The sequence below is a fragment of the Leptodactylus fuscus genome, chromosome 1, assembly GCF_031893055.1.
Source record: "Leptodactylus fuscus isolate aLepFus1 chromosome 1, aLepFus1.hap2, whole genome shotgun sequence".
Classification (NCBI taxonomy): domain Eukaryota; kingdom Metazoa; phylum Chordata; class Amphibia; order Anura; family Leptodactylidae; genus Leptodactylus; species Leptodactylus fuscus.
The window spans coordinates 245,336,882-245,362,170 of record NC_134265.1 but is presented as its reverse complement, the minus strand read 5'-3'; the positions used below and the strand labels follow the sequence as shown (position 1 = coordinate 245,362,170).

The window sequence follows — 25,289 nt, the reverse complement described above, 5'->3', positions numbered from 1 at the left end:
ACCTGCCACATAATCCCATAGGCATGACACGGGCCTGGAGCATGCAGCACACCTGAGAGGAGGCTGAGGGGCATCTGCCCATCTGTGCCAACAAGTCACACACAGAGTAAAGGAGAGAGGTCAGGGTAACATCTGCATTGGCACTGCCAGGCTACCTTACTGTGTATGGCAGCTCTCTCTCCGCTCGCTCCCTTCTCCTGGAAATGCTCCTTCTGCTGATGTGCTGTAAAGGCTTCCCAGCTCCTTGGCACTTCTAGTTGATCATAGTAAGAATATCCTCATGCCAGGGGTCTCCATGCCAAGTCCTCCCAGCCTGGTAAGGCAGAGTAGTTGTGAAGGGGACGGATTGGTAGCCTGTCAGGCAGCTGATTGTGAAGGGGAAGAAGAGAGCAGGGGGAGGAGAGAAGGGAGGGCTCAGTCACTGAGATTCGGAACAACTATGTGAGACACTATGTGAAGCCAGCACTGCCACCTCATAAGCAACCTCTCGTCTTGTCTCTCCTCCCTTAGCTCTTACGTTGGAGCCGTGGCCGGCCTTCTTCCCTCCTTCCCTCACAGCTTTATTGAGCGCACACTGAGAGGAATGCAGCTAGGAGAATGGAAGTCTTCTCATGTCTCCGGGCACACACCTTGTACAGCTATGGACTGGTGCGGAGGACTGTGCAGCCTCGGCCCTGCAGCCACCGAGACATATCCCCGGGTACAGCACTATTCACACAGCCCCTTACATCCCACTGCCTAGCAGGAAAATACTTTACTATGAATTATTTATTAACGCAGCCTTGTCTTAGAAGGTCAAGATCTATTACCCGGAAGATACAGATACATGTGAGCAATGTAAGCAGGTGCAGTGCAATGGCCACGATGTGGTCACATAGCCCCTGCCAGCCTACACTCACCTGCAAACATCCCAATTGTAGAAGTCAGGACACACTAGTGTACCAATGTATTCACAGGTAGAAAAACAGTACAAGCCCACATGTATACTACAGACTAGACAAGGAGCAAAAACATATCAACTCTTTGTTTACCATTTAAATACATTAATCTGAAGTGCATAAGACCTTTATTATCTTAAATGTGCAATATACATTCAATATACAGTGATCCCTTGACTTTCGCGGGGGATACGTTCCAAGGCCGCCCGCGAAAGTCAAATTTCCGCGAAGTGGAGATGCGTTGTTTAATCTCATGTTAGGGGATGTCCTGCAATACTGTTCATATCCAAAATAGTACAGTACAGTACAGTGTATGAAATGATATGGGTATTCACCATTGAAGAAGATACACAAAACTTTTCTGATGATATCGATGAGTGGCCGCGGGAAAACCCGTGGTGTTCAAAAAACAACGGCGTATCCTTCCATTAATATTAAAACCCGTGGTATAGCCCTTGTGGTAGTGGTCCCTTGATGTTCGGACCCGCGAACATCAAGGGACCACTATATATATATATATATGTATATATATGTAATGGGATATGCAGCCATTTATGATATTAATGGGATTTTTCACACTAATGATGCTTATACGCTATCCAAGTATCCTATTGCTAGGGCACTGCCCCAAGTGAATGGAGTGGTAGTGCAGATACATTGCTACCGCTGCATTGACTGCTATGAAACTTCAGATGATTGATGTTCCAGAGGTCCCATAAAAGTGACTGGAGGGGTGGCCACATGTGCACACCACCATTTTATCCACATGATCTTGTGACTGTCAGCCCCTCGGTAATCAGACACTGATTCCCTGGCGTGTGGATGGGGGTAAGTTTTATTGGCAGGAAACACAGCTTTTGATTTGTTTATTTATTTATTTGCATTTTTTTGAGCCAAAACCAGGACTAGATTGAGTAGAAGTTAGAAGTATAAGAGCTTTCTATATATTTCCAATTCCATTTGTAGCATTTTTGGCTCAAAAAACCACAACAAAATCTGCAACAAAAAAGCTGCATTCTCGCAATGTAGGGCCTTAGCCTTAGGGAGCCTTCACACGGAGTATACGCTCCGCTCATTCTGAACGTAGACTCGTTCAGAATGAGTGGCGTTAAAACAGATCCCATTGATTTATATGGGTGCCGGCATACGCGCGTATAACATTGAAAGCAATAGGTAAAAAAGCCTCCCATTGATTTCAATGGGTAGCGCGCGTATGCCGGCACCCATAGAAATCAATGGGATCTGTTTTAACGCTGCTCATTCTGAACGAGTTTACATTCAGAATGAGCGGAGCATAAACTCTGTGTGAAGGCTCCCTAAGAACTGTTTATAAAGCTTGCATGGTGTTCTAGCACAGAAAGGGTTAAATATCTGTAAAAGAATTTGGGAAGAGTTGTGGGCTAAAGAAGGCTCTTGATGGTGTTCACAATGTTGCCTTTGCAGCATGGATTGGCCATTGAAACAGAACACGCTCCTTCCAAGGTTCTGAGGAAGCAGAAGACAATGTTTAGCATTGTTGTAACAGAAAAAGAGTCAATGGTTGAAGAGCTGGAAATCTAGCGAAGAAGGATCCAAGCTTACCTTACTTTAGAGATCCTCCAGAAGGAGAGGCAGGGCTGTCATTGTAGTAGAGGCAAGATGCAGAAGAGTAGCAGCTGGTGCCTCAGAAGGATAAAGGACCAACTTGTAGAAGCTGTGCTGAGAATTCGTCTAATGTTAGAGAATGTTGTCACCTAGGGGAGTTAATTAGCTTCTTAGAAATATCATTAATAGCTTTAATTAAAATAGTGTTAATGATGTAAATAGTTTCTTCTTGTAGTGCCAGTATTCTCCTTGCTTTAGTAGTATGTAAACGTTCATAGTTCCAATGAGAAATGCAGGTACTTTGCTTAAAGGGATCCTATCATTAAAACTCAGTTTTTTTCTGCCTACCACGTAGGAATAGCCTTAAGAAAGGTTATTCTGCTCCTACCTTTAGATGTCTTCTCCGCGCCGCCGTTTGGTATATAATCCGGTTTTCGTCGGTATGAAAATGAGTTCTCTCGCAGCACTGGGGGCGGTCACCAGCTCTCAAACAGCACTGGGGGTGTCCCCAATGCTGCGAGAGAACTCTACAGCGCCGCTTCCATCTTCTTTCGGCAGTGGCTTCAAGCTTCTAGGCTTCGGGCAGCCGACTGCCCATGCCTGCCGACCTCAAGAAGATGGCCGCTTACAATACTGTGTAAGCGGCCATTTTCCTGTGGCCAGCGGGCATGTGCAGTTGGCTTTGCCCGGGGCCTCGAAAGCAAAATCTGCAACAACAAAAAATCTGCATTTCCGCAATGTGGGGCATGTCAATTATATCTACAGAATCGCCGGCGGCCTTCCCGTAGATATAATGTTAAGAGAAAGTCAGCATAGGAAAACTCTGTGAACTTTCTCTTAAAAGCGCTGCGGAAAAAAATGCAATGCGTTCACACAGTGGTTCTTCCCACAGCGCTTTACTGCTGTGGATACGGCCCGTGGGGCCTTAGCCTAAAGGAGAAATGTTGCATCACACAGTGAATTTAATCTGTTGAAAGACCAGAAGGACAGAAAAACTAACCCAATTGGATCCATTGAATAACAGAAACTAACTACAATGGGGTCCATTGAACGAATTTTTTTTTGGTTTTTTTTACTGAAACCGCTGGACAAAAACTCAGACCAGCAGCACTTTTTCATCTGGTGATTTCTGATGGCCACACTGGTGTTTTTACACTTTTTAATCAGTGATAGTTATTTTCTTTTGGTGTATAAAAAGCAGTACATATATTAACACCAATAAGTAGGTGGAATAGCCCCCTAGGTGGAATAGCCCCCTAAGTGTGCTGCCACACACTGTTCCAAATTTATTCATAGCTGGGGGTCACAGGGCTTTTGCTTATACCGTAAGTAAGTGAGAAACCAATTAAAGGGGATGTTCAGACATGCTATAAATACCTGATTGGTGTAGGGTCTGGGTGTCAGACACTGACTGATCTGATACTGATGACCATATCAAACTATGCTTGGTCTTGGAAACCTGAACCCCCACATAGTGGAAACGCTGCAGCAAAAACCATGGTACTTTACAGTCTACACCAGGGGTGGGCAATTAATTTTCCCATGGGGCCACATAAGAAATTGAAACTATGCTAGAGGGCCGCGCCATGGCAAATTTAGCTCCACCCACTTCTACGTTGGCTCCGCCCATTCCCAATCGTCTGTCCATGTGCCCCCACAAAGTATAATCCTCCTACAGTCACCCGTACATTATATGCCCCCACATTATAATGTTCCCTTCCAACTGCCGCACAGTATTAAGTCCCTCTCCTGGTGCCCCAGTTTAAACTGGTGGAAACTAGAGGGGACACAAAACTGGAGCAGCTGGAGGGGGACATTAAACAGTGGGAGTAGTTGGAGGGGGGGCAATGAATTGACAGCTGGAGCGGGACATGAAACTGGGGGCAACTAGAGGCAGACAGGTCCCCCTACAGCTTTCTCCACGGTTTAATGCCCCCTCCAGTTGTCCCCAGTTTAAGTGCCCTCTTCATCTACCCCCAGTTTCATGTCCCGTCCCCCACCTCCATCTGCCATCTCTTCCCTAGTATAACATTCCCCTTCCATCTCTGCCCCTAGGTTACTGAGACACAGACAGACAGACACATATAGACACACACACTCTCCACCCTGCATCTCACATTCCCCTGTCAGTACCTTATGACACACTCCACATGTCTCAATCTTCTTGCACTGTCCTGCTGGCACTAAGACACGCCCCCTAGACACGCCTCCCTAGTCAAGCTGTGTGGGCCGGTCTGAATCATTCAGAGGGTCGGATATGGCCCGCGGTCTGGGCTTTGCCCAGGTCTGGTCTACACAGTCTAGCGAATACCATCCTCACATTACAGAAAAATACCCGCAGTGGAAATGCTGCGATTTCCAAAACTGTTGCATCTTTGGAAATCGTAAAATGTGAATTATACCTACAAAAACGCTGTTTCAGTATAGATATAAATAAAGCAGAAAGTCTGCAGAAAAAAACGCAATGTGTTTCTGCACATTTTGGCTGCGGCCTGCTATGTGGGGCATGAGTCTAAGTGACACAATTGCATCAGGTATACTGCAAACAGAAAAAAACACAGCAGATATGTCACATAAGAACAGAAGAAAGGGCATACACATCACACAAGCTTATACATTGGAAACCTAGCAAAACAACAGACTGTGACCACTGACATGGTAAGGGAAAATCTTTAAAACTCTGCAGAATTTGTAATAATTTATATTTACAAGAATGGTTATGTTCATAAGAAAAAGACGAATCAAGCTAGCACAGCACTTACAGTAGACAAGCATTGTGCAAGCATATCACACCTACCCTGCAATGTGCAAAAATAGCAGCACACTATACACTCTTAAGTAAAACACCATAATTAAGTTACTACTGTGAATTCTTACACCCTGGTGCCTACAGCCTGAAAATCTACAGCTATAAAGCCCCGCCCCACTGGATAGTCCCACCCACTAACAGCACTAAGCCCTACTCCTTGGGACTCAACTAGAAACTAGAGTACTTAGTCCTACTACAACCAACTACTTGTAACAGTGTACTTAGGAGCTTCCTCACTGTCATCTGAGCCCACGTGTATCTGCACCAGTTATACAGGCTATATTCTGTCTCAGCCAACCAGTAATATTAGGAGCTCATTCTACAGCGTACATGTAAAACTTAAAGATGACCTTTCATATGTCCTCGGGCACATGCGGTTTCATATACCGCTAGAAAGCAGACAGTGCGCTGAATTCAGTGCACTGTTGGCTTTCCCATTATGTGCTCTGGGGCTGGAGATATCGGGGCCTTTATAATGGCAGTATTCCTGACAGTACTTGTCCATAGCCCTGTACTGTCAGAGGGGGCATTTCTTAACAGCCAGCGATAATGCTAAGCTGGGCCAACTGTATTCGTCCATAGACTAGTACTGGGAGCCATTCTTCTGAAGGCAATTGTTTGCACTGGATTTTATATATTGGTATCAGAGTACGGAGGGCTGAATACTTTTGCACATCACACTTTTCAAACTATTATTTTATTAAAATTTTGAAAACCACGTATCATTTTCCTTCCATTTCACAATTATCTGCTACTTTGTGTTGGTTGATCACTTAAAATCTCAATAAAATTCATTTAAGTGTGTGGTGGTTAAGTGACAAAATGTGAAAAAGTTCAAAGGGTATGAATACTTATGTAAGCCACTGTATATTGAACTTGTTTAATCAAGCAATATTTTGTAGAAATTTTGCAAAACCACTGAATTTTTACTAGAGTATTATGGATGAAAAATATAATACACTGTGACCACAATATGTGAACTCTTAGAAATAGAGCTTGCTCTGTCCACTCCACGCATTGACTTGGTATTGCAGTATATAATATGTAGAGATGAGCGAACAGCGTTCGACCGAGTACATGTTCGATCGGATATCAGGCTGTTCGAGATGTTCGATTCCAGTCGAACACCAGATGGCAAACTCACTAAAAATTTGATTCTCCTCCCACCTTTCCTGGCACTTTTTTGCACCAATAACTGCGCAGGGGAGGTGGGACAGAAACTACGACAATGGAAGCATTGAAAAAAAATCAGAAAAAGCCATTGGCTGCCGAAATCAGGTGACCTCCACTTTAGACGAATAGTGGATTTCAGATCCGGTTCATATGAGACTGTGAGCTATGTGACTGTGAGACAGGGATAGATGTACAGGCAGGGTTAGCTAGGGATTACCTTTATTTAGGTGGGAATGTTACTCACCCAGCTCTTTGAGGCTCTATCTTATGGCAGCCCATTATATGCTAGTCGGGATCCCTGTCAGCTTGCGTTATGCGGGAGCTAACTTTTCCCTATAGGAAAGCATTGGCCAGCGTTGATTGGCCGAATGCCGTACAGTGTACATTCGGCCAATGAACGCTGGTTCTGCTGGAGGAGTCAGAGTCTAAGATCGGTCCACAGCAGTCTCCATTGTGGTCCGATCTCAGATGTAGCAGAGTTGACAGAGCCCTGCTATATCTCAGATGTAGCAGCTACATCTGAGATTGGACCACAATGGAGACTGCTGTGGACTGATCTTTGACTCCGCCTCCTCCGGCAGAACCAGCGTTGATTGGCCAAATGCTGTACACTGTATGGCATTTGGTCAATCAACGCTGGCCAATGCTTTCCTATGGGGAAAAGTCAGCTCCCACTCAACTCTGCTATTCTGGAGATGTAGCAGTGCTGTGCGGTCAACGCTGCTACATCTGAGATGTACAGAGCTCTGTCAACTCTGCTACATCTGAGATGTACAGAGCTCTGTCAACTCTGCTATTCCGTAGATGTACAGAGTTCTATCAACTCTGCTATTCCTGAGATGTACAGAGCTCTGTCAACTCTGCTATTCCGGAGATGTAGCAGTGCTGTGCGGTCAACCCTGCTACATCTGAGATGTACAGAGCTCTGTCAACTCTGCTATTCCGTAGATGTACAGAGCTCTGTCAACTCTGCTATTCCTGAGATGTACAGAGCTCTGTCAACTCTGCTATTCCGGAGATGTAGCAGTGCTGTGCGGTCAACGCTGCTACATCTGAGATGTACAGATCTCTGTCAACTCTGCTATTCCGGAGATGTACAGAGCTCCATCAACTCTGCTATTCCGGAGATGTACAGAGCTCTGTCAACTCTTCTATTCCGGAGATGTACAGAGCTCTGTCAACTCTGCTATTCCGGAGATGTACAGAGCTCTGTCAACTCTGCTATTCCGGAGATGTAGTATTGCTGTGCAGTCAATGCTGCTACATCCTATGCCTGAAGAACTGCAGGTCTCTCTTCTATGGCCATAATTCATGACTCCACAGAAAGTAAGAAATTGAGAAATATGGTTGCATGAAGAAGTAGGCAACACTATTCTTTAGTGATCCAAAAACATTTCAACAATTTAAACAAATGTTGACAGTAATCGAAATAGAGAACTATGGTCCTATTCACACATGAAAAAGGCTATGTGATATGCTGTCAAACCATAGGTGAATTCCCATGTTCATTTTCTTAAAGGATCAATAAAGTGATTCCTATAAATAACTATTATGTCCTGTATTTGAACATTATGATCGTAAGTGGACTTAATAGAGGTCAATGGGTCAGTTTTTAATGGCTGTCACTCATATGACAATCCATTTTGCATGTAAAAAAAAACAACAGTCGTTTGAATAGGGCTGAAGATGTTTTGCAGAATTCTCTAAATTACACGAATGTTTGCAAAACACGCTAAATGTATAGGTAATGTTAAGCAAGTAATAGTTCAGAACAGAGCTGTAGTAGGCCTGCTACATTGCTTACGGGTTTCAGCTGTATTATACAGACAGGATCTGGGACCAGTGAGGTTAACCCCCTTGATGCTGCCTTGACATCAGGGTGGTTAGAGGTGAGGAAGCCCCTTATTTGACCCCTTCAGCCCCCCTGGTGAGATTGTGGGTCTCCAACGCTGTTAGGACACCAGTCAATGGCTTCCTATCCATCTTTCCTTAATACCCCTTTCCCATTTCAACTATAAATAATATAAACAAAAAAACATGGCATGTCCAAAGTCCGGCCTGGGACCAAATGTGGCTCACCTGGCCCGGCAGCATTGTTTCCTTTAGAGGCCCTAGGGCAGAGGTTCACAAACTTTTTTTTCTCGTAGACCACTTTCAAAATTTTACTGCTTTTGGTGGACCCCCTACTGCTACATTTCTAACATATTCCAAAAACTCATCAAAAATGTGAAGATTAGATCTAACGATGGAAATTTGCGTCGCGGCTGAGTACCCTGCAGGTCCACCTGGACCACTTTGGGAATCACTGCCCTAGCGGATCCCACTGCTTTTTTAATAGGCAGTGGGGGTCTGAAAACAGCGCCTATTAACTTACCCCCACTCCTGCACACGGCCTCCTCTTCCCACTTCAGCCTCCAAGGGGCAACCTGATCTGCGGTGCAAAGGTCCCATTGAACAATGAAGAAGAGACAGTGAGCAGGAACTGGTAGAGCTTGTAAGCCACATTGAGCCTGTGGCCTACAAGCCAAGTACCAATACTCATCTGTCAGCTCTCCGGGTGCTTCATGTTTTTTCCTCCACATGATGTCACAACAGTGTGCCTGGAGCAAGGAGACAGAGCAGGACCAGGGAAAAGACAAGTGAATAATGACCTAACATTACTATGGGGGGGACCAGTGAAGGGGACACTATAGTCTATATTCTAGTCAGTATGCCTGGAACCCTTTTTTTTTTTTTTTTTGCTGGGACACAGAGTCCTGCATGTATGACATGTATGCAAAAAAAAACAAAAAAAACAGTTTCCAGACAAAGAGGCTGCATACAGACACGGGCGGTTACCTTTAAAAACCCATTCAAATTAATGAGTTTTAAAGCTAACTACTGGCAAGCCGTACCCTGTCCAGTTTCCCCGGGGTTTAGGACGGAAATTCATGGCCATACAGCAGCAGTAACGTGAATGCCCCCTAAGCCAAGCGCAAAAACTATTTTAGTAATAAGTAGCATTAAAGAGTTACAAACCACTGTTTTTGTTAACAAAATTGTATCAACATTTAAGTAACTATACAAGTAATATCCATATAAAAAAAGTTAATAAGCAGAACGGAAGAAAAAAAGATGACTGTCACACCTAAACTGCTGTTAAATTGCTCTGTCAGGCTAGAGGAACTATTTTAACCAAGGCAAAGGCAGTGCCGAGAATTTTCCCCATCCCCCCACCATAATGAGGTGCATAAACCATGTATATTAAATGAAATTTCTTAGATAAAAATGTGCTTGTATGAACAGACACTAGCAAACACAAAAGCCTAGCAAGAGAACAACTGAGATGGAGCCGTTTTTATTATGACAGTCTGATATGTGACTTAGCAGTACTCTGGGGAAAATACAACCAAAAGAAGCAGTGCACAGATGTGAATATTTGACACTGAGCCGCTGATGCAGAATTGGTGGCTGTATCTTATGATCGTTAATTGTTGGTTTAATAATTAAATAAAAATGCATCATTTATTCATTAAAACCATAATAAATTACCACAGCTATTTTATAACCATAAGGAACGTGTCACAATTTATTTAGTTATGTATTCATTATGGCGGTGTAGACTGGAGTTTTGTGGGTATGTAATTAATATTGTACAAATGTCACAGTATTTAGGATTATATTAGCCAAAATGGCTGTGATACCCGATAAACGGAGATAATGTTTTGTGACTAGTACATTAATCTTGACTCAGTTCACCTTACTATACCAAACACCAAATACAAGCATGATCTTTTTTATTTGGACACAAGTTTGTACTGGTGCAGACCAATCTGCATAGGATCCAAACATAACGTTTTGCATAGTGGCCAAAAAGTTCAATTTTGGTTTCATCTGACCAGAGCACCTTCTTCCACATGTTTGGTGTCTCCCAGGTGGCTTGAGGCAAACTTTAAATGAGACTTTTTATGGATATCTTTGAGAAAGAGCTTTCTTCTTGCCACTCTTCCATAAAGGCCAGATTTGTGCAGTGTGCGACTGATTGTTGTCCTATGGACAGACTCTCCCACCTCAGCTGTAGATCTCTGCAGTTCATCCAGAGTGATCATGGGCCTCTTGGCTGCATCTCTGATCAGTCTTCTCCTTGTTTGAGATGAAAGTTTAGAGGGACGGCTGGGTCTTGGTAGATTTGCAGTGGTCTGATACTCTTTCCATTTCAATATGATTGCTTGCACAGTGCTCCTTGGGATGTTTAAAGCTTGGGAAATCTTTTTGTATCCAAATCCAGCTTTAAACTTCTCCACAACAGTATCGTGGACCTGCCTGGTGTGTTCCTTGGTCTTCATGACGCTCTCTGCGCTTTAAACAGAACCCTGCGACTATCACACAGCAGGTGCATTTATACGGATATACGGAGACTTGTTACACAATGGTGGATTCTATTTATCATCATCAGTCATTTAGGACAACATTGGATTATTCAGAGATCCTCACTGAACTGAACCTAGTGAGTTTGCTGCACTGAAAGTAAAGGGGCCGAATGATATTGCACGCCCCACTTTTCAGTTTTGTTTTTTTTAAGTTTAAAATATCCAATAAATGTTGTTCCACTTCACAATTGTGTCTCACTTGTTGTTGATTCTTCCCCCCAAAATTAAAATTTTATATCTTTATGTTTGAAGCCTGAAATGTGGCAAAAGGTTGAAAAGTTTAAAGGGGCCGAATATTTTCCCAAGGCACTGTATCTAAACCAATCTATTCACCAATATTTAGTCTATTATTTGTAGATCAACATTTATAAGTGACCTTAACTTGAAAGGGGCCACTTGGGGAGGGTCTTGCTTGGATCGGGTAATACTTTGATACAAACTTTATTAGATTCCGTTGGGATTGTTGCATGAGTTGTAAAGACAAAGCAGCTTGGGGATATCTGGGGCGAAAAGAACTACCATCTTCCCAGATCCAATAACACCTGTATCTTCTAATGGCCGCCATTCAACACCTTAGGGTCTTGCCTCTGATGAGCTGTGATCACTTTAACAGCAGAAACGCGTCAGCTTGTGAATCAAGGCATATTGTGTGTATGTGGATTTAGATGCTATGCGGGAGTATAATGTAAGCTCCCGAGTCAGTTAGTCAGTTAGACCAAGTTAGTCTTTTACTGGCTAGGCAGCCCTAGCTTAGTGTGTTTGCGGGGGAATCTAAGTTCTATATGTTGATAGAGGCTGTTTGAGATTAATGGTATTATTCTAAAGCCTCCTATACCTTATACCTGTTACTCATCCCCTCCCCCCTTCCTTTTCTTTTCTGCCCCTTTTCAACAAAGGGTGTGGTTGTGAATGTGGAGCTATTTATTGCTGCCAAAACGGCTTCTAGTGTGAATAAGCTCTTACAATTAGACAACGTCTACTGGGATTTTCAAAGAACTGTCCTTTCTTTAGGAGCGTGCATGCCATTACATGCTTGGCTGATTCTTTTTACTTTTTAATTAATATTGTCTAATTGTAAGTGTATTAATAAAAGTTAATTTTTGGTGTACTCTAATTTTTGGTTTTTGTTCTGTCCCCAAGATTGGCATTAATAGAGATGTAGAGAGTAGTATTAAGAAAGACTCATCTCTCACAAAGTATATTGGAAAGCACACAAGGATTCCCTGCCATGTGTCTTAGCAACTTAGCATCTGCAAGTCTCATAATCACTGGAAAATGGTCAGAGATTACCATTTCCCAAATGTCATGCTCCTTAATTCTGAGTACCACTAAGTTCATAGCAAATAGTTATATTTCTAGAAATGCTGGCAGTTTACCTATTCATTCCATCATACTTACCTTCCTGGCTTCTTCCTGCAGGATGGCTCTTCTTCTTTTCTGACTGATGCTGGTTCTCCATCTCTACTGAGCAGCTCCCACGCATGTGTAGTAGCATGTGTAGTAGAGGTGGATCATCACACAGAGCAGCGCAGGGAGAAGAGCGCGCGCCTGCAGACTCAGTAAAGAAGGAGGGGCCGTCCCGCAGGAAGAAACCTGGAAGGAGGAAAGAGAAGTAAGTATATAATGTGGTTTGGGGTTGGGCTGTGTAGGTAGGGAAGGGATAGTAGTGGGTGCGATAGCTAGAGAGACAGGGAGGGAGAGAGGGAGGGAGAGTGTAAGGGGGGAATGAAGTGAGAAGGATTAGTGTGGAAGTTACATAGCAGGAATCTGAACCAGGTAAACAAATGCAGGAGATACCAGAAGCTCACAGAGACACCTAGAAATCACTGAAAACAGCTAAAGGTATATGGGTGCATTTTTTAACCCATAATAGCATTAACAGACTTTTTTTTTTTTTAATGGTTTTTGCCTGGAAAACCTTTTTAAGAAGGAGACATTTAAATCTACATTGAGCAAGTACTGTATATCGCAAAATGTATACTCATAGGGAACAAGTGTGACCATCTTAAATAAACTCCCCATGGCTTACAGATCTGGTTAAAAGGTCAATAAACAATAAAAATGGCCATTTAAAAAATATAAATCCGAAGGGTCAGCTGTTAGCCTTTGAGAATTACAAAATGCTTAGGCTACAGCCCCATGTAGTGACCCAAAAAATGCTGCAAAAATGACTGTGGTGGGAACACATTTCTTTCTGCAATGTTTTTGACAGGGACTTTCTGTTTCAATTATACCTATAAGGAATTGCCAGCATTTCTGTAGGTATAATTGATTTGCTGCGATTTGCAAAAACAAGCATTTTTGAAATCACAGCATTTCTGCTGCAGATTTTTTTCTGCAATGTGTGAATGGCCAGATTTCATTCCATTATGCAGGTAATGTAAAACGCTGCATTTTTGCAATGTGGGGCCCTGTCCTTGGACCCCTTATATGGTATAGGGTGCGTTACAGACATAGTGAACATTTTTTGTGAATCTTGCTGGTGATAAAATCAACTTTTACTCCATATGTAAATGCCCCAGGAGGTGACCACGCCTGCAGAAGCCCCCATTATCTTTTGTTATCATTGTACATCATTGCATTATCATTGCCTCCCACTGCCACACTAAACATAAAGTTTGACGGAGGTCAATCACAAAAAAAGGGTAGTCATAAGGAGGTTTTGTTCACTATACCATTATTAGCTCCTACAACAATATTAACTTCATCCACACATTGTGTAAAGAAAAAACAAAACAAAAACACAACTTCTTAATTTTAACTGTGGAATAGAAAGCGATAACATATATGAGTCTAAGGACCCACGTAGCAAAACACAACTAAAATGCATTGTTTTTCTGCATTCTTTTTTCATTGAGTTTTTAGTGTGTTTTTATTTCCCCTATTAACAATCTAGGGAAAACACAGAGAAAGAAAATATATTGATATGTCATAAATAAAAAGTAACAAAGCTTAAGACAAAGAGGAAAATGTTTCCTTCTGCTTCAGTAAGACAGCTGAGCTAAATCCTTGTGGAGCGCACTGCAGACCATATGACAGCTCATTTTTTTTGTATACGGTAGATTGTATTGGAGCATTCTGATATTTCAAGATGCAGAAAAACAGATGTTCTGGCGACTGCAAACTGCATAACCACATAAACCCACAATCTTACTTCACTTCTGTAAAACTCAGCATATAATTCATAGCAAAAATAACAATGGAAATATTTTTACGACTGAGTGATTTTATGCTGACTTTCATGTTTCCTCAGTTAGTATGAGAAAAAGGAATATCTGAAGACATCCCAAAGTCACCATCATTTTTAGTTAATGTGACCTGTGCTATTTTTATAACAGAATAGTTTAGATCTGCTTGGGGCTCTTAGGCACTTAGAATTTCCATATATTTGGCCATAATTAGCATTGTATAATGATCTCCCATAGATGTTGCCTTTTCAGAATTTTCATAAAATTCTTTCAAGTATGACTGTAAGATTAATAGAACTGCTTATTGGCTAAATAATTGATGTACTATTCAACTAAGGTCACATGCTTATGGCAAAGAAAAGACTTCTACAATGGCACTAGCAGTGTCCATGAGTATAGTATTATTCCTTATAAACATTGATTCAAGTAATGTGACATACTACAATTTTTTTGTAAAATAAAAAGCACTCCCGAATACAGTATAGCCTCATGGAACAATAGAATTGATGTGGTGTTCAAATATTGACTATAGCCTTGTGTATAACGTGATTGATGGGGGACCCATTACTTGGACCCGCATTGATCTCAAGAACCAGGGTGCTTTACTTACTCGGATATCTCTGAAACTCTCCATTCAAATGAATGGAGTCTGCAAAACATCCTGGTTCTTTAGATTGGACAGGGTGTAATTTGTTCTCAATGGAATACCCCTTTAGACCTTAGCCTAGGACTAAGGTCTCATGCAGTGGATCACTGCCAAAAAACACGTGGAAAAGACTGCTGTAGAACCGCATCACATTTTTTCCACAGCGTTTTTCATGAAAAGGAAAACTCTGTGAACTGTCTCTCCCTATTATACCTATACAGAAAACGCCAGCATTTCCCTAGGTATAATTGACATACTGCAATTTGCAAAATTGCAAGTTTTTGAAATTGCAGCATTTTCGGTGCTGATTTTTTTCTGCAATGTTTGAATGGGATTAGCCAGAATTCCATCCACTTTGCCAATAAATGTAAAACGCAGTGTGTGTTCGCAATGTGGGGCCCCAGCCATAAGGTCAAATAAAATTCTGTTGACTGACTTGACACAGATCAGATTCAGTAATGTATTCTGATTTGTATCTAATGTAATGTAAACAGAAAGAGATGTAAGTGTAATAAATCGTGTCTGGGATTTGCTTGTAGTCAGAATTGGGGTTTCAGATACTGATGACCTATCCACGAAATAGGCCATCCCATCAGTATCTGATTATTTGGTGTTCAAAAAATGGACACCACACCAAGCAGATGATTTGGTTGTCTCTTTGCACCAGAATCTGTATATATGGTATACAGGTGAAGCAGCATGGGAGCAGAGCTGAAGTATCTCGATCCCACTGATACATGGTATGTGGATCCATACATATAGTGGTGGTGCCGGAAAACTGCAGTTGTATACAACTTTCCGTACTCTAAGGGCTCGTTCACACGGTGTAACGTGCCGCGTGATGTGGCACGTGTACGCCGCGTGACCCTTTGCGTGCCGTACACGCTCCCATTCATTTCAATGGGAGCGGGGATCGTATGCGCCGCGCTAGTTTGCGGCCGTGTATAAATGCACGGCTGCAAACTAGCGCGGCGCATACGATCCCCGCTCCCATTGAAATGAATGGGAGCGTGTACGGCACGCAAAGGGTCACGCGGCGTACACGTGCCACATCACACGGCACGTTACACCGTGTAAACGAGCCCTCAGGCTGATCACTGCAGGACTTGGGTGTCAGACCTCCATCGATCAGATACTGATTACCCATTTTGTGGATATTTTATCAATATCCAGAACACCCCCTTGGACATCCTCTTTAAATAGGAGCTGTCTCCTCTTTTGTTTTACATTTATAATTGTGTTCTCTATAACATAATTTTACTTCCTCTTTTCTTATAACTCTGTTGTGAAGTCCATCTATTATTCCTCCTAAAAATTATGTTGTCAGTTAGAAGTCCCTACACAATCCAACACTATCCAATCAGAGCTGCCAATACAAGTCTGTGTAGGGACAGGCTTTTTTGAAAAGGGAAATGGAATAGCAGAATGCCAGAATTGTCAATTCTTTGGAAAATTTCTTTTTTTTTTTTTTGTAGATTGTGAGTCCCACATAGAGCTCACAATGTACGTTTTTCCCTATCATTATGTCTTTTTTGGAATATGGGATGGAAATCCATGCAAACACGGGGAGAACATACAAACTCCTTGCAGATGGTTTTATGCCCTTGGCGGGATTTGAACACCAGGACTCCAGCGCTGCAGGGCTGCAGTGCTAACCACTGAGCCACTGTGTGGCCCCTTGAAAAATTTCTAAGAGGAATGAAAGAAGAATAGTAGAGCACGAAAGTCTTAAGAAAAGTTGATTTATATTTATTATTTTGTGAGGAACCCAAAGGATAACTAAAATAGACAGGTCAGAAGAAGATAAAGGTCCTCTTTTAAGCATTGAAAAGGTATATAAGAGATAAACCTTGGGGTAAAGCTTTACTATGAACATGTTTAAATCCAGTTAACCAGCTGCCATGAATGAACAGTACAGGCGGTGCATGGGGAACACACGGATGTCATCCATGTGCCACCTGTGCACTGGTTGTACTTCCACGACCCCTTTCATTCAATGAATAGTAGCCACGGAAGCAGGGCCGCAAAGTCAGACAAGAATAGGGCCTGTTCCAAACTTTGCAGCCTGGACTGTTGGCCAGCACACAGGATCATGTCATTTACGGTCATGTGTACGGGCCCATAGAATTGAATGGGTCAGTGTGATATCCATCCATATTATCTGCAAGGGGGCTTAGGCTGAGGCCACATTGCAGAAATGCAGCTTTTTTGTTGCAAATTTTGCTGTGGTTTCTTGAGACAAGGCCAAAACTGGCTATGAAATATTTAATATCTGGATGAGCTGTCATCTTACACAAAAGTGAGGAATATGAAAAGTAAATTGAGGAATTATCCTGTATTGATAAAAAATTTTGGTAATGCAGTAGTTATTTACTGAACAGTTAAATAATAGAAACTAGTTTTTCAGGTACTCAAGCCTCTATCAGAACCCTTTGCCCCATTCATCCCCTATCTGCTGATAAAGGGAATGGTATGAGTGGAGGAGTAGATGAAGTGTATTACTGCAGAGTCTGTGTCATCCCTCGAAAAACCTCCTAAAATCAAGGCTTTGAGGAACTGAAACTGTATCTGTACCCATCTGCAAGTTGCTGGTGAATCTGTGAAGCTGTTTAATAAAACAGTTCTTTGGTTTACCCTGCAACACTGGACTCCTGAGTTGTTACCTGCATCAACACCAAGGGCCCTTCTGTGCCCCGGGGAAAACAAGACACTGTTTTTACCATCAGATAGTACTGCAGGACCCCCCTTGGCTGCGCGTAGTCCTAGAGAGGGGTTGGGGTGAGACAAGAGCGTTTCCGGCCTAGCAGGTGGCCCAGCCAGTGTCACTATCTCTCTTACTCTCTGGTCTCCTCTTCGGCATTTGGACCCCTGTGGTAGAATTGAAAAGCAACATTTATTCATATTCAATAGTTGGTAGTACCCAGCAGATACTTCCTTACGGATGGTATTGATCGACACAATACTCCTGGATGCCTGGTGAAACTCCTGGTGTATGTGAGCCATCGGTTGCATGCAGTTCGGTTTCTCTGGCCAGCACCCGTCGGTCTCTATCTCCCAGTTTCGGGGGTCTGCCGACTTGGGGCACATTCCGACAATCACTGTTCACTTTCCACTTCGTAATCACATAGGCCACTGTCGACTTTGGGTAATTCAGATCGCTTCCTACGTCTCTTAATGATCCACCATTTCTGTGGTAACCCCACAATTACCCATTTCGCGAAATCAGACAACTCTGCGCTTTGTAGCATCTTGCATGCGACTAATGCCAGTGAACTAATGCCAATGCTGTTTCCTATTTAACGGAGGAAGGCCTGACGTACATCACGACAGCAGATATCTTCATTTGCATGGGTGTCCAAATACTTATTGGTAGACAGTATATTGAACGATTTGCAGAAAATTATAAGGAAATGCAGATGTACACAAACAATAAAAATGAAGATAAATCAATGTCTTGTATAACTTCTGTCACATAATTTATTTAGTTTATTTTGTATTTTAGTTTTCTTTTTGTTTTATATCTGCTGTAGGTCTGTTTATTAGTGTACAACCCCTATAACCCTATTTGTTGTACATATTATGCTTTTAACTGGGTTTGGGAAATCTGCCATCACATACATCAAATATTTGCATAGGATAATTGTTTCACTGTACAGAATGTATAGATGCAGAGCTTTGCTCCTGAGAGGTATAGAGGTATACAATAAGAAAAAGTAAATATATATATATATATACAGTCCTATGAAAAAGTTTGGGCACCCCTATTAATCTTAATCATTTTTAGTTCTAAATATTTTGGTGTTTGCAGCAGTCATTTCAGTTTAATATATCTAATAACTGATGGACACAGTAATATTTCAGGATTGAAATGAGGTTTATTGTACTAACAGAAAATGTGCAATATGCATTAAACCAAAATTTGACCAGTGCAAAAGTATGGGCACCTCAACAGAAAAGTGACATTAATATTTAGTAGATCCTGCTTTTGCAAAGATAACAGCCTCTAGTCACTTCCTGTAGCTTTTAATCAGTTCCTGGATCCTGGATGAAGGTATTTTGGACCATTCCTCTTTACAAAATAATTCAAGTTCAGTTAAGTCTGATGGTCGCCGAGCATGGACAGCCCGCTCTCAAATGATCTGAAAACAAAGATTGTTCAACATAGTTGTTCAGGGTAAGGATACAAAAAGTTGTCTCAGAGATTTAACCTGTCAGTTTCCACTGTGAGGAACATAGTAAGGAAATGGAAGACCAAAGGACAGTTCTTGTTAAGCCCAGAAGTGGCAGGCCAAGAAAAATATCAGAAAGGCAGAGAAGAAGAATGGTGAGAACAGTCAAGGACAATCCACAGACCACCTCCAAAGAGCTGCAGCATCATCTTGCTGCAGATGGTGTCACTGTGCATCGGTCAACAATACAGCGCACTTTGCACAAGGAGAAGCTGTATGGGAGAGTGATGAGAAAGAAGCCGTTTCTGCAAGCACACCACAAACAGAGTCTCCTGAGGTATGCAAAAGCACATTTGGACAAGCCAGCTTCATTTTGGAAGAAGGTCCTGTGGACTGATGAAACAAAGATTGAGTTGTTTGGTCATACAAAAAGGCGTTATGCATGGTGTCCAAAAAAAACAGCATTCCAAGAAAAACACTTGCTATCCACTGTAAAATTTGGTGGAGGTTCCATCATGCTTTGGGGCTTTATGGCCAATGCCGGCACCGGGAATCTTGTTAAAGTTGAGGGTCGCATGGATTCCACTCAGTATCAGCAGATTCCTGAGAATAATGTTCAAGAATCAGTGACGAAGTTGAAGTTACGCCGGGGATGGATATTTCAGCAATACAATGTCCAAACACTGCTCCAAATCGACTCAGGCATTCATGCAGAGGAACAATTACAATGTTCTGGAATGGCCATCCCAGTCCCCAGACCTGAATATCATTGAACATCTGTGGGATGATTTGAAGCGGGCTGTCCATGCTCGGCGACCATCAAACTTAACTGAACTTGAATTGTTTTGTAAAGAGGAATGGTCCAAAATACCTTCATCCAGGATCCAGGAACTGATTAAAAGCTACAGGAAGCGACTAGAGGCTGTTATCTGTGCAAAAGGAGGATCTACTAAATATTAATGTCACTTTTCTGTTGAGGTGCCCATACTTTTGCACCGGTCAAATTTTGGTTTAATGCATATTGCACATTTTCTGTTAGTACAATAAACCTCATTTCAATCCAGAAATATTACTGTGTCCATCAGTTATTAGATATATCAAACTGAAATGGCTGCTGCAAACACCAAAATATTTATAACTAAAAATGATTAAGATTAATAGGAGTGCCCAAACTTTTTCATAGGACTGTATATATATATATATATATATATATATATATATATATATATATATATATATATATATATATTACAATAGGAGCTATTGACGATGGATTCCATTATACAATAAACAGTGGAATACATTGCAGCTTTCCCTGGAGGGTACTGCATATGTCAGGAAACACGCCCAATGTATGCTTTCAACAGAACACAAAAACAATATGTAAATATAGAGACTAAATCAGATGCCTGCTTGCTAGGTTGCTCAATGATCACTTCGACTAACCTTTGGCATTTTATTTTTAGTTTTATGACTTGTTTATGCATCATATTTTTCTTACGTGTTTCTCTTCAGCAAAAAAAAACAACAAAAAAACAGGAGTGGACATAAAACACTAAGCAATAGATAGCAATTTATATTGGAGCTATCTGGTTTAATTTCACACTCCAATATTATACTGAGGGGTAAATCATGTCATGTAAGAGGGTTTACACTAGATATTTACTTTTGGCTTCCCCCCTCCTCACCCCCCCCCTCCCCCCAACCATGATTTCCTTAAAGGGTTTATCCAGTTTTTACGATTGATGGCTGATTTTTAGCATAGGCCATCAATGTTAGATCTGCAGGGGTCCAACACTTGGGATCCCCACTGACTACAGCAGCATTATCTAATATACTTCAATGAGTTCACCTCTACAATACCTAATCTTGTGCTACTCTTTCTAATGTGAGTGAGCAGCACAGCTCCTAGCATGTAGACATGAGCTGTGCTGACCTGGTACAGCTATTCAGTGGGGGCTCTTGGTGTCAGTTCCTAGCAATTAATAGTGTTACTCATGCTAAGTTCCTGTTAAATGTACATGTGTGAATATATCACTGTTATAATGCCAACATGTAAACTTCATGTGGATGTATGAATATTATATGGATGTGTTTGTATGACCTTTGCAAATAATCAATGGGGTTGGCGGCTTCCTTGTGTGGTGTAGAAATGGATGTGTACAGTAATATGAAATGTGTACACTGTACATATAAGGGCTTAACCTAGCAGGCTGAGCTTGTTATAGTCACATGGAGCACACTGTATATACAGTGTTGGCCAAAAGTATTGGCACCCCTGCAATTCTTTCAGATAATACTCATTTTCTTCCAGAAAATGATTGCAAGCACAAACTCTTTCGTATTAATATCTTCATTTATTTTGCTTGCAATAAAAAAACACAAAAGAGGATGAAAAAAAAGTCAAATCATTGATCATTTTACACAAAACTCCAAAAATGGGCCGGACAAAAGTATTGGCACCTTCAGCCTAATACTTGGTAGCACAACCTTTAGAAAAAATAACTGCGAACAACCGCTTCCAGTAACCATCAATGAGTTTCTTACAATGCTCTGCTGGAATTTTAGACCATTCTTCTTTGGCAAACTGCTCCAGGTCCCTGAGATTTGAAGGGTGCCTTCTCCAAACTGCCATTTTGAGATCTCTCCACAGGTGTTCTATGGGATTCAGGTCTGGACTCATTGCTGGCCCCTTTAGAAGTCTCCAGAGCTTTTTCTCAAACCATTTTCTAGTTCTTTTTGAAGTGTTTTGGGTCATTGTCCTGCTGGAAGACCCATGACCTCTGAGGGAGACCCAGCTTTCTCACACTGGGTCCTACATTATGCTGCAAAATTTGTTGGTAGTCTTCAGACTTCATAATGCCATGCACACGGTCAAGCAGTCCAGTGCCAAAGGCAGCAAAGCAACCCCAAAACATCAAGGAACCTCCGCCATGTTTGACTGTAGGGACTGTGTTCTTTTCTTTGAAGGCTTCTTTTTTTTTCTCCTGTAAACTCTATGTTAATGCCTTTTCCCAAAAAGCTCTACTTTTGTCTCATCTGACCAGAGAACATTCTTCCAAAATGTTTTTGGCTTTCTCAGGTAAGTTTTGGCAAACTCCAGCCTGGCTTTTTTATGTCTCTGGGTAAGAAGTGAGATCTTCCTGGGTATCCTACCATACAGTCCCTTTTCATTCGGAGGCCGATGGATAGTACAGGTTGACACTATTGTACCCTCGGACTGCAGGGCAGCTTGAACTTGTTTGGATGTTAGTCAAGGTTCTTTATCCACCATCCGCACAATCTTGCATTGAAATCTCTCGTCAATTTTTCTTTTCCGTCCACATCTAGGGAGGTTATCCACAGTGCCATGGGCTTTACACTTCTTGATGACACTGTGCACGGTAGACACAGGAACACTCAGATCTTTGGAGATGGACTTGTAGCCTTGAGATTGCTCATGCTTCCTCACAATTTTGCTTCTCAAGTTTTCAGACAGTTCTTTGGTCTTCTTTCTTTTCTCCATGCTCAATGTGGTACACACAAGGACACAGGACAGAGGTTGAGTCAACTTTAATCCATTTCAACTGGCTGCAAGTGTGATTTAGTTATTGCCACCACCTGTTAGTGTCCTCAGGTAAGTAACAGGTGCTGTTAATTACACAAATTAAAGAAGCATCACATGATTTTTCAAACAGTGCCAATACTTTTGTCCACCCCCTTTTTTATGTTTGGTGTAGAATTATATCCAATTTGGCTTTTTAACAATTCTTTTTGTGGTTTTCCATTGAAGGCAAATTAAATGAAGATAATAATACCAAAGCATTTGTGATTGCAATCATTTTCTAGAAGAAAATGAGTATTATCTGACAGAATTGCAGGGGTGCCACTACTTTTGGCCAACACTGTAGGTGTGCACACACAATGTGGGATTATATGTTTGGGTGCAAAAGCTTGCCATGTGGCAGTAGATAAAACAGTAACGGAAGAGTTGTTATTGCACACAAGCGAACCACCCTAGATGCGTGTAGCACAGGGATTGTCCACCATCGTTGCTGACTCTGTAACTTCTTTGATTTGTAGTCTGATGTGTAGTGAGGCCTGGAACTATGGAGAATGATGTGACTACTGGACTAGTCAGGCATGAGATCAGCTTACTACATCCCTGAGGTCCAGAGACTGCTTAGACTGAAGACAGACGGCCTATGTCTTGTGAGAAAGGTGATTGATACCCATGAGTATGTAGCCTTGAGACACCACAGAGAGATGGGCCAACACCTGAAAAGATAAAGAGAATATTGCATTGAGGGAAAATGTATACAAGCCAATGCCTAGGCCAGTGCAGCACTGAGTTGTGTTGTGGTTCCTCGTTCTATGGAGTACAAGTGTATGGCCACTCCACTTTTGGATCACAAATATGTGGGGATTCATTACAAGTGTTAGTGATGGCAAAGATTAAACTGTTGGATAAGTTTTGGAAGGTGACTGTTTATTCCTCAGAGGTTGTCTTCCTTTGCTGTAAGATGTGCCTTCAGAATTCTCTTTAGGATAGGTCATCATCAACATCTGACCAGGGGAGACGAATACCCAAGAACATTACAAGAACATTACATATCAGTTGTGCTGCTTCAATTTCACAGGCCAGTACATCATGTTCATTTCTAACAAGGCCTGTTTGCCACTCATTCCCATTTAATTCCAAGTGAAGCCTCTACACAATGTACAATTGTGAATATTGCTTAGTGAAGAGGCTGCAGCTCTCACCCTAGCACTGAGGTCTCTTGAGCTAGCTGATCTTTCGTGGTCTTGGGTTTCAGACCAATAGGCTAGACCACAAATTTTTACTGTATCTCCCAGAAAACCCCTTTGATATGTCATCCTTACCTGAGGTCCATATATCACTGATTGGGCCCAAGGATCATGGTAGGTTCAGATCCCATGATTGTATAAGTTGTGTTTGCTTGTTGTGGAAATTAGTTTCACTGGGTGCAGAGATAGATGTTGATGATCACAATCTCTGCTGCAGTGCTGCAGAATAAGGGTGGGTTCACACTACTATTGTTAATGTCTGTTGCTGTCATCCATCATAGGAGCACAGCAATGGACATTAACTGTGTCAGAGTAACGAACACAGACTGAATCTGTGTCCGTTCCTATTGACACTAATGTAAACCATGTGATGGATGTTGTCTTCCATCATGTTTGTTTATTTTTCTTCCATCAAAAAAGTAAACAAACATGATGGAAGACAGCGTCCGTTAATAGTCTGTGTCCGTTACTCTGACACATTGTCCACTGTTAGGCAAAAAACAAACAACACCGAGCCGATCCTCGTGTATTACCACTGGAAGAAAATGTGGTTTAAATGTAGAGACAAGTGCTTGCTCACCTGGGTGGGTTGTGAGGAAGTCACAACAACCCAAATAACCTTGAGAGCAAGCAAATCCAGGGTATGTAGAATAAGGTGGAGGGCAGCAGTTGCAGGACCGTTACACGAACGGGAACATACAACGAAAAATTGGGGCCGGCCTGATACAATGCTCAGCCTGAAGAACAGCGCTCACCCAGAAGATGACAGAAACTTCTTTAATAACAAATGGAACAGCACAACGCGTTTCGGACATATGGTAGTCCTTCCTCAAGTGCACAGTCACTGGCCTGGATGGCTCCAAACATGTTTGATTACCATATGACTACCATATGTCCGAAACGCATTGTGCTGTTCCATTTGTTATTAAAGAAGTTTCTGTCATCTTCTGGGTGAGCGTTGTTCTTCAGGCTGAGCATTGTATCAGACCGGCCCCAATTTTTCGTTACATTGTCCACTGTTGTCATACTATGACAGCAATGGACATTAACAATGGTAGCGTGAACCCAACCTAATCAATAAACAATAAGCAACAAATAACATACTGTATTCTGTCTTTTATGCTTGGGAAATGACCAAACTTGGCTGAAAGGCCCAAACAACTGCTATGTGTCCAACACCTTTTAATGTCAACTAAAACAAACACAGCTTCCTGAACCCTTATGTATTATAACTGGTTGAGAGATAAAACACAAGTCATGTACATAGGTCAAAGTCTAAATAATCATTAACAAAAGAAAGTGAAACCTGTAGCTAACTGCTCCTTCCAAAGAAACAATAGAAATAAACTTAATATACTAAGTAAAAAGAACACAGAATGACATCCACTAAGAATAGGTAAGTAGGTCAGGGTAGATGGATAGAGACATTCCCTTTTAGATCTCAGAGCAGGTTCCTTAGGGCCTATACACCCATCCATTGAGTTTCCAATGGTCCAAGTGATTATTCAGAAAAACGCTGTGTAGGGATCAGCTGATGTATAAATTGCCCAAAAATTATTAACCGAATATCCGCTCTGATCTTATC

At 41.8% G+C, this 25,289-nt stretch overlaps 1 protein-coding gene across 2 annotated transcripts in view; it reads right to left on the bottom strand.

The window, feature by feature from the left end:
- Positions 1 to 456, bottom strand: part of CCSER1 (coiled-coil serine rich protein 1) — a 646,501-nt gene extending 646,045 nt beyond the window's left edge. Inside the window, exon 1 of one of the 2 annotated variants that reach the window (XM_075285086.1) lies at positions 156 to 456. The gene's annotated coding sequence lies outside the window, so the exon portion shown is untranslated. The remainder of the gene's footprint in view (positions 1 to 155) is intronic. The other variant, XM_075285095.1, reaches the window with a different exon arrangement.
- Between the last annotated feature and the right edge of the window lie 24,833 nt (positions 457 to 25,289).